The sequence below is a fragment of the Halichoerus grypus genome, chromosome 3 (genome assembly GCF_964656455.1).
Source record: "Halichoerus grypus chromosome 3, mHalGry1.hap1.1, whole genome shotgun sequence".
NCBI lineage: Eukaryota > Metazoa > Chordata > Mammalia > Carnivora > Phocidae > Halichoerus > Halichoerus grypus.
This window is the reverse complement of record NC_135714.1, coordinates 2777985-2788801: the sequence shown is the minus strand read 5'-3', so window position 1 is coordinate 2788801 and position 10817 is coordinate 2777985.

Genomic DNA, 10817 nt, shown 5'->3' with positions numbered 1-10817 from the left:
CCCCCATAGCCGCCCCACAAACAGGTGCCTACCCACACCCACACACACACCTCTCCCCACAGACCCTCACCCTTCTCCACACCCCTGCACACGTCCACACACAGGGGCACAAACCCATCCCATACACACGTAACCGCACACCCACACAGACACCCCACGCGCACACAGAGGGACACCCTGTGCGTGCCCCTTGCACACTTGCACAGCCTGGGCTCTCTGTGCCTCTGCCAGGGGTGCCATCCGTGCCCGCCCACCCCCTGTCATTCCCCCGGAGACCCACGGTGCCAGCCTAACATACACCCTCACCCGTGCTCCCCAGACTCATTCCGTCCTGCACAGGCTACACGCACACGTGTGTGCACGGCTGCCCCGTCCGAGGCCTCGGGGTCTCTGGAGTCACTGTTCTAGGCAGGTTCCATCCCGGCTCAGCCCGGCCAGCTGCCCGTGGCTGCGTCCATCTCCGTGGCAGATGGGCCACAGCTTCCCAGCATGCCCCTCTTCGTGGCTTACGCGGTCTGTAGGTTCTGCTCCTTCAGCTTCTGTGGGAGAGAACCCTGCAGTATGAGGGATGGGCCCGGAGCACGTGCGTGTGGCATCGACACACTTTTCCACCTTGCTGGTCCCAGCGGCTCTAGCACCTCGCCCCCCCCAGCACCGTGTGGGGTGCATCTCCTCCACGCCTCTACCCAAGGGCAGCATGGGCTCCTTCTACTTGTTTCTGCCAGACTAACGGGTGTCAAGGGGCATCTAAGTGACGGGACTGCTGGCCAGGTTGCAGTGACTGTCCCACTGCCCCCTCCCTTCGTCACCCTGGCCCGGCCCCGTGGTGGGTGGACAGGCAGCTTAGCATCGGAAAGGGAGCACTGCATTTGGAGTCCAGCGGAGTGCGCACTGAGGAGATTCAAGCCTTCTCCCTCCTGCTGTGCCCCTGTGAGCCCGGACCATCCGCCTCCCACCCGCCCACCCCCTCGAACCTCAACCAATGAGGTTATTATCAGTTTGCAGACTGGACGGCGATACAGGCCCCCCAGCCCCTGGCCCCAGGCTCAGCACTGAGTGGGGAGAGGCAGTCAGCCCTCCGCTGCACCTGCGGCTCGGAGCTGGTCCTCTCCAACCAGCGAGCCTTTCAGCAGGTCCGGAAGGAGATGAAATACTTGCCCGATGGAGGGGTGCATTTAAAATGGCATCACAGCCCATCCCATCCATCACCATCGGCACACAAGCCTGGGCTTCTCCAGAGCGGCTCGGGTGGGACGCGGAGGCTGGGCCTGGGGAAGACCCGACGAACCAAAGCGCCTGCCTCCCGAGGGCTCTCCCACCGAGCCGCATCCTATCACTGGGCCAGCAGAGAGCACCCGTTCCGGCATCTGCAGGGTAGGTTTGATAACTGAAGTGGGAGAAAGAGTTTGAAGGAGACGAGGCAAGACTCAAACTTTGGTTTTCTCCCTGCCCCCACCCAGGCTCTGCCGCTGCACTTACGTGTCCCAAGTTGTGTTTCCGCAGGGGGAGGGGAGCCCTCCCCACCAACATTCCTGTGGGAGCCCCAGGCCCAGCGCCCTTCTGCTGGGCCCCTCAGCAGCCGTGGCCCGGGGTCTGAGCGTGTGCAGGACGCTGAGCGTGCCTCTGAATCCCAGGGACCCTCGCCCACACTCATCGATCACCGCAAACTAATGACAGAAATGTATTCTCTCATAGTCCTGGTGGCCAGGAGTCCCAAGTCAGTAGTCCTGGGGGGAAATCAAGTGTCAGCAGGGCCTTGCTCCCTCTGGGAGCTCGAGGGGAGGAGCCTCCCTGCCTCTTCTAGCTCCAGGGAACTGCGGGCACCCTGCCTCTGTCTTCTCCTCCCTGTGTGCGTGGGTGCGTCAGATCTATCAATGTAATTGCATTTAGGGCCTACTCGGGTAATCCTGGATCATCTCAATATCCTTAACTAATCGAGTCTACAAACACCCTTTCCCCACCCAAGGTCACATCTATATGTTCTCAGGGACCAGGACCTGACATCTTTGGGGACATTGCCCTGCCCACGACACCGCCTAAGTCCGCATCAGCCTCCAGTGCAGCAGCTTGAGTCCAGGTCCCTCTAGGCTTCCTGAGCATTGGACATTTGCTCTCTCAGCGTGGGAGAGGCCAGCCCAGTGGCTGCAGAAAAGCCACCCCTGGAAATCATCCTGGGAAATGAATTCAGAGGGAGAGTCCCAAACAGTGGCTCAATGTAGAAACCTCCTAACAGAGGTCATCTACCTGTTGCTTGCACACCTCTCCTAACAGGGAACTCACTACCACACAAGATCGCTCGCTCCATCTTTTTCTGCTCCTACCATCCTCTTTCCTTATACTTCTAAGGATGTGCAGTGAGACTGGGCCTCAGCAAAGCCTGTGAGCCTCAGGTGAGCAAGAGGCCAGCTTGTTTGAGAAAGCGTCTGTGAGTGCCCACTCAGTATGAGCAAGAGGCAAGCTCCGGGCTGGGGCCCACCCTCAAGGCTGCAGCAGGGCTGCCCATCGTGTGCGTGTCTGTGGAAGAGCTGTGACTGAGGGGGTTTTGAGCTGTGTGCCGAGTGATACGCCTCCTTCCTTGACAAGATGCCTCCATCTTCAGTGCATCAAAGTCACAATACGGCGGTGTGGTTGGGTTTCACATGCAGGTCCAGCCTCGCCCTGGGGTGGTATCTGGGGTGGGCCTGATCACACCCCCACCTCGTGGCTTCCTCTGCCCACTTCTCCCCATGCTCCCTCCCTGGGGTGAGCCCACCGAGGCTGGCCTGAGCCTGCCTGGGGACAAATGCGTGCACTGGGCAGGTAGGGGCAGGCGGGGTGGGGGAGCCCTGGCTGGGGACGGCGGCTGGATCGCTGAGCTCCCAGGCCCCTCAAATCTGACATACCGGTTACCTGACCTCACACAACACCCCAAATCTGTGCCATCGAAGAGTGTCGGGTCATAGCAGCTTTCCTGAACGCTGCATGCCTAAGGGAGCGCGGTGTAAGCCTCGGGGCCGGGTGCCAGTCCTGCCTGAGCCCCACGGACAGCAAGCCAGAAACTGCGCCCCGCCACGCTATCCTCTGATCCCTCGCCCCTCGGCCGAGCCCCCAAGGGTGTGGCCCTGCGTTGTGGCCCGTGGCCGGGTCTCTAACCTCACTCTGTGCCCGCGGCCCACGTGGGCCTCTGTGCTGACGATTCTCTGTGATCAGTGAAATTTCTGTTTGGCCTCACCAGCCTGTTCGGAGCACCCCAAGAGGAACGGCTTGCAGGGGTCACGGGGTGAGAGGAACGACAGGCTGTGCCTGGTCACGGTGCAGGGGAAACAGGGGCAGCAGTTTGCAAGGTGGGGCCTGGCTCGCAGGCCACGGTGCCCCCAGCGGCTCACGGCACACAGACAGCGGTGTGTGGAGCCAGCTGGGAAGGAAGTCTAGAGTCAACGTGTCCAGAAACACCGAGTGTCCGAAGCACCTTACGTTACATCCTCGGGGCCTGGGGAGGACGCGCTAAAACAAAACAGCTTCTTGGACCCGAACCTATAAATAAACCAGATTTTGCGGGAATTCTGCTTCCTTAGATGGCAGCGCAGCGGAGGTATCCACCTAAGGCTAATTTATTCCGAAAGCTTAAAAAGCAGAAGCCACGCAGGGCCTGGATGCGCCTGGTGCGCGGGTCCCGTCGCAAGAGCACCACCGTGAGGAGACTTCTGGAACTGCCTCAAGGAAACACCCTCCTGGGGCAGAGGTGTGCAAATAAGACCTCCCCGCATCCCTACATGCCACACCATTCCCAGGACAAACATGGTGCCCTAAAATAAGGCCTCTGGTTTGGGGGCTACCGTGGGGCGGAAGTGAAGGGGGGTTAAAAATGCCTCCTCCCCATTCCCCAAAATGCTCGTTAGACGGTGTCCAGGAGAATTCTGCATGCACAGCCTGTCCCTCGCCCCCAGATGGGGGCCCTCAGCCCCACAGTCATGGCTCAGGCAGACTGGTGGGACAGCACCCAGTGAGGGGAGCGGTTGGGGTGGTCCCTGCGGCTCATTGGGCTCCCCAGCCGGGACCTGCTTTACCCTCATTCCCTAGACTGTGGACTCGGGCTTGGAGAAATTCAGTCACTTCACCTGTTCTGTCCGACACCTACTGATAGGATGGAACTGGGCACGGAGACCCTGCTCTGGACACAGGAGCTCAGCCGGAGGAGTCAGACCCTCCCTCGCCCACAAGGGGAAGGCAGGGTGGACAGTGGACTCTTGTCGTGGCCTATTATACCTGAATGAGGCTCCATGGAGAAGTGCGGGGCATAGGAGGGGTCCAGAGGCCCCAGTGTCCCTCTGGCCCATGCTTCGTGGTCCCACATAGCCAGGGAGGGGGAGGAGACTCCCCTAGCCCCAAGGAGCTAAAGTGGCCTTCTGCTCCATCAGGCCAAGTTCAAGGCCAGCAGCCTCAGAATCCAGGGGCAGCCAGGCTTCTCTGTTCTGGTGGCTATTTCTGAGTCTGCAACAGTGCAGGGGGCCAGTGTGTGTCGGGGGGGGGGGCGGCGGCTCTTGTAGATGTTTTGGTGGAGATCCACTCACTTTTCATTTGCTCTTCCTAAAACAAGAAGCAAGGTGGATGACAGAGAACTAAACCGTTTTTCCACCCAGGCCCAACCAACCAGGAGCCGTTTGCTGGGCCCCTGGAGCACCAGTTTCCTGAACTCCACTCTTTCCCCTCCCCGGATAAGTGGACCGTCACTTAATGAAATGGCAGCTGAGAGGCAGGGGCTGGAGGAGGCTCAGAACAGTCGGCGTGAGGGAGTTGCTAAGACTTCAGTCGCACACCATCCATCCCTCTATGTGAGCAGAAAATGGGTCAGGGAGGGCAGGGGGTGCTCTGCCAGCACCCTCGGGGGCACGCTGCCCGCCCCCCCAGCCGGGAAGCTGCCACTCCTCCCCACTGGTCACCTGTGGGCCCACATGGGCCGGTGACGCCCTGTGTAATTCCCAGACAGAGAAGATCAGAGCCCCTACCCCCGGCCTTCTGGGCGGCTCCCTCTGGTCTCCCTGCTTCCGCCTAGGGGAGGAGCTCCTCCTGGGAAGTCTGCAAGGACAAGCCTTTCCCCCCTTCTTCATTTAGTGCCTCCAGACAACAGCAAGAGGTGAGTGTCCCCAGGGGTGTGCTGGGCTGTGAGGGTCACAGCCCTGCACAGCGCCACAGGGCCGCTCAGGGTCTCCGAAAGCAGCTCCACCCCTGTCCTGCCCACTCCGGGGGGGCTGCCGCTAGTGGGAGACATGGATGTCATAAGTGGCCAGTCTCTGGCCTCAGGGTACCCCACGTCCAAGCTCGGCCCTATAGCCTCCTCAAGCCTCTGTTTTCTCAATGGGAAAATGCACCTACTGATAGGACTGACCCAGCCAGCTTGTGCAAGGAGCACAGGAGGGGACCTGAGTGCCCAAAGGGGCCGGGATGGTGCCAGCCCCCTCCCCTCCTCCGGAGTTAAGTGGCACGGGCGGCCCCCCTGCTCCCTGCAGCTCCCTGGGGACACCCCCTCCACACACACAGGCAGATTGAGACACCTGTTTCATCCCTGTAGCTGAAAAGTCAGTTCCCGGGGAGAGGGGGCCACCTCTTCCCCTATGCCCATGGGAGCAGCAGAGACCCCCAAAGAGGCTGGCCTTCCCCAACAGGATGTGTACCCCCCCCAATGTTTGGCAACGGTGGGGAGGAGCCCAAACTCCAGGAGGGAATGAGCAGCATGGCCCCAGGGAGGGGACACCAGAAGGGAGAGAGGTGCTGGGCGCTGGGGGGTGCACTGGGCACCCTGCCGCACTCCTTCCGAGCCTTCTCCTGGTCGGACGCAATGATCCAAGCCAAAAGCCTCTCCAGAAAGCAAATGAGCTGACAGGATGCGGGTGATGGACTAGGGGCAGGGTTCCCCCCTGTAGCCGGCTCTGGATCCTCCCTGCCCCCTCAGGTCCAGTCCCTGGCAGCCCCATGGAGCAACAGCCCCAGAGAGGAGCTGATCGAGGGCTCCCCACAGTGGACGCAGAGCTGAGCGAATCTCATAGCCACAAACTCACTTTGAAGGGGGAGAGAGGCAGGTAGGTTCCTGGGCCAGAAATGGAGTGCGCCCCACTCCTCCTGGGGGTTCTGCTTCGCATCTCCGGGACACAGCTTATGGGGCAGGGGTAAACACACGGACAGAATACATATCTATATATATTCAGCAATAAATCAAAAAGTCGAAGCCAGCAGCGGGTGGGGGGGCCCTCGACTCCCCACGGGCCCAGCAGTACCCACCTCCTTCGCCCCCCACCCTTGCCCTGAGCCCTGCGCCCACCCAGGGGACAACTGCATTTCATTCAATTCCTAGAAACTCTGCGGCCTCTGCCTTGCCTCTCAGGGATCTCAAAGGCTGCTTCCCGCTTCTCAGATACACTCTTCCTGCCACATCCAGTTCCAGCCCTGGTGCAGGGGTGAGCGGTGGGGGGCAGCCCCTGCCCAGCAGGGCCAGAGCCTCCAGCACCCAGGTGAACACCCAACTCCGGCCCGTGTTGAGCTCAGCTTTCCTTGAAGTCTCTCTACTGGGTCTAATGCTTGGTGGGCGCTCTCCCCCCAATTTCCCCCTCCCTCCGCCCCTTCCCCTCTGTGGGAGGTGCTGGGGCTTTGTGCCTGGGCCAAGAGTCTGCCAGCGCGAAGGGAAAAGGGAACTCGGTGCACAGGACAGTACCCGTGGCTCACAGGTAGTCCTGGGCCAGACCCAGGTGTGTCCGGGCTTTGCCAGGGGGACGCAGAGGGCCTGAGCGGGGGCAGCACTCACCCAGGGCCACCCACTGAAGGTGGCAGCCTCGGGATTTGCCCCAGGAGTCTCTGAGGCCATCCTCCTGAGAGTTTCCAGGACCAGTGGGCTCATTTCCTTAAACCTAACCACTGAGAGCCCTCCCCAGGGGGAAGGGGAAGCCGCAGAGGCCAAGAGGACAGGGCCTTCCCGAGGCCAACACCCACCAACCAGGGAGGGGGAGCAAAGGACCAAACGCCCGCTGAGCACCCCGACTCTGTGCGTGCCAGCTGAGGGCCCCACACGGGCGCCAAGCAGGGAAGCATCACAACAAACCCCTGCTCCTTTAGGTGCTGTCCGGTCCCCACTGTCCGGAGGGCGTCCAGGTGAAGGGGCTCACGGAGGGGGGGGGAGGGGGGAGGGCTAGCCAGGCTCCCCACACTTACACTCTCTTGATTGAAGCGGCTTAGCCTGCTCAGCCCAGAGTCACGGCCAATTCTGCATCTATCCCCTTGGGGCTCTGACCACAGTAGCGGGCCAGGCAGCCCTCCCAGCCCCAGCCCTGCACTGCAGGCTCCCCCAGCCCAGGGCATGCGGCAAGGGGTGGGAGTGCTGTCCTAGCGCCACCGCCTCCCACCGGAGCTTGTCCCCAGCCCTGCAGCAGAGGTGGGCTCCTCTGGGACCTCACCCCTCCCTTTCCCCAGGCACCCAGCACAGCCCTGCAGTCTCAAGCTTGCTCCGCTTTGAATTTGCTGGACCTTTGGGCGGAACCTGACCTCCGTGGGGTTCAGTGTCCCCAGTGTCAGCTGTCCGCTGGATTGTGAGGTGTGTCTCGAATGGTTTGACCTCAGTAGGGGACCCTAAATCAGGCACACCTCCTTCTACTGTGTTTAACCTGTTTTGCTGAGCAACTCGAACCTGTTTCCTTATCTAGAGAATGGGGACAAGGATCCTGACCTCACAGGGCTGCTGCAGGAGCCCGGTTACCCACCGCCCCATGCCTGCACCGACCTAGGGGAGGCTGTGGTCAGCGGCAGGGCCTGGGCTGCGTGGGGGGCCCCTGCTGCACCTGCCTCTCGCTATCAGCCTCTCGACCTGCCTCCTAGAGCCTGGCATTCACCCGGCCTGTTCCTTCCCCACCACCTGGGCACGCAGACACCAAATCCTGTCCCTCCTCTACTCCACTGCCTAGGTCTCTGCCCGACCCCCAGCATGGCATGAGGGATCTTCCTGTCCCTGTGGCCCAGCTCAAATGCCTCCCCCCTCCCTCCCAGACACCTTCCCGACCTCACACCCCCACACCCGGCAGCGTGCACGCACTCACCTGCTTACTGCCCGCCCGCCCCACCCCCAAAGCTCCTGGTGGCAGCCCCACTTTAGTTCCCTGCCTATCCTCAGGGTTGAGAACCTTGCTGGGCACAAGGAAGATGATCAGAAAATCTTTGCAGACTTTAGGAGTGAATCCCAGTGGGCGGCCACCTGTTTTAACGCCACCAGTATCCTTAGTGGGAAACAGAGGGACCCTGGAGAACATGGAGTGGGGGTGGGGCTGGTGGGAGGGGACACTCGGCATCAGGGACTAGCCTTCAGAGTGCAAATCCACAGGGGTCTTCTGCCAGAGACCCTCCACCTGTCCAGGCTGCACCATTCGCCCATATCTTAAGCGGGATCAGGCGCCTCGCCCGCGGTATCTGGGTTTCTTTCCTTGGTTTGCTCTCTCCAGGGAGGACACCCATGGCCGCACACACACTCCCCATGCTGCTGGGACAGCAGGTAGCTTGGGACTGGTGGCCATGAATTGCCCTCAACCCTACAGGTCCCCACCTCGCTCCAGAAAACACCTCCTCCGATTCTGTTAGCAGAGGGGAGCCTGGGGCGCCTGGCAGTTTGCTGACCATGACCACGCGCTGTGGGCACGCACGGCGGTGCCAAGTTCCCCAGGCACCCAGAACCTGTCTGAGGCCTTTCACCCGGGGTGGGACCTAGGGTCGGTCCGTTGAAGGCCCCAGTGCCGCCCTCCACCCGGCACAAAGCGGGAAGGGGGGGCCCAGGACCAGTGAGTGGGGCCAGGCGCAGCTGGGTGTCCGGGTGCACGATGAGTGTTAAGCGTTTAGGGAGAAACCGCCCTGGGAAACTACCTGAACAGGCTGACTCCCGCACCAACTCGTGGATTCTCACCACCGCCCCCTTCCCGGCCGCTCTGGGCCTCCGAAGCTGCTCTCCAGGGCCCCGCACAGCTGTGGGTGGAGGCGGCTGCTCTCAGGGTCCCGCGGCCCCGGTGCCCGCCCTTCCCCCCCAGCCCTGGACGACTGATGTCCTCCAGGGACACACTCGCTGCCCGGAGCTTGAGCCCACAACTCAGTCTTCTGCAGGCCTTGAGAGCGGGATTCCGGCCCTTCCTGTCGCAGGAATGGGGGCTCCCACCACGTCCTGGGCCTTTGCTGGAGTGCGGGGCCGGGGCACTGGCGTGGCTCCCCGCATTAGCGATCTCGCCCCTTTCCTCTGCCCGCCCGCCCCGTGGCCACCCTGAGTCCTCCTTGCCACACTGCCGGGAGCTGCCTTGGGCGTCCATGTCCCAGACAGAGAAACGGAGTCTTAGCAGAGGGGAGGCGAGGCTGTGAGTGCAGGGGACCTCAGGGAGCGATGCTGTCTTTAAAGTGGGGCAGAGTGTGTCGCCTGAGACCGCAGCCCAGGCCCCGGGCAGAACCGGAGCTCGGCAGGCCGGCACAGCCCAGGCCACCCCCAAGCCCAGGTAGCGGGGAGCCCCGGGGCCCGTGGCGCCCACCAGCTCTGGCTCTGTGCCCCGGGCAACCCTGACCCCGCTGAGCCAGTGCTGACCAGCACGCTGCCGGCCACCTGCGGTGGACACCGTCCCTGTCATGGGCCGATCGCGTCAGCAGCGAGAACAAAGATGGAGCCTAACCCACCCCACCCCCCCGTGCACCGCCTCTGCCCTAGGGTTGTGCTCCTGTCATTGCCGTTAACTCAGCATTCAGGGCTCTTGCTTCTCCCTGGGGTTTGAAATCCCCCAAACGAGGTCACCATCTCCTGCCGAGGCAGCGCTGGACCCTTGGGACTTTGTCCCCTGCCACCCCGCCTGGATTCCCCGGCTGCCACCTCCGCCCTCCCAGCCCCGGCCGGGGTCTTCCCAGTCTTACCCAGGCCAGCCCGGGCCCTGCACTCCCACTGCTCCACGCTCCCCACTCTGCGCTCATCACCCCTGGGCCCCATGGGGCAGGCAGCCAACCCTCGGCCTCCAGGCGGCCTTCTGCTCCAGCAGATGATCTCCCCTCCCCCAGCAGGCCCTAGCAGGGCCACCAACTCGCCCGGAGCTGGGAAGGCGGCAAACTCTCCCCGCACAGCCCCACCCCGTCGCTGTCTGCTTGTTTAACCTTCCCGCCCAGCCTTGACCCCACACCCCGCCAGGGGCTGCCTGTGGGGTGGAAGTGGGGCCATGCATGACCCAGACCGTCCCCTCCGCCGCCTTCCGACGGAGACACAGGCACCGGGTGGGAGGCCTAGCTGTGTCCCAGGCCCCGGGCAACCTGTCCGGCTTGGCATCTCCCTGGGAACTGAGGCTCCCTCCTCCCCAGGCTGCTGTGGTTACATAATTCTGTCGAAAAATGCAAATGCAAATGAATAAGCATCACGACTTTCCAGGCGGTGACAGGGAAGAAGGGCCCTTCTGCACGAAGCAGAGCCCCGTGCACGGGTCCCCATAAGCTCCAGAAACCAGCCCTGCCTCCAGCCCAAGCCCCACCTGGGCCTCTCCCAAGCCTTCCCCCCCACCACCCTGCACCAATCGCTCTGCCATCCTCCATCCTGGGCCCTCTGCAAGGCAGAGGGTCAGTCCCTGCAAGACAGTCCCCCCAGGTGGCCTGTGGGCTGCTTTCTTCGACCACATTGGAGACCCTAGAGGAGGAGCTGCTGGGCCAACAACAGGGATGGCAGGGACGTGGGGCACCTGCAGAGCCTCCCAGGCGCCTGCGTGTGGCGAGCCTCCCCCCAAGCCCCTCCACCCCCCATCTGTTTCCCCAAAGTCCCTTTGGCTGGGAGGCCACCCATGGACATGTGTCCCCTGCCA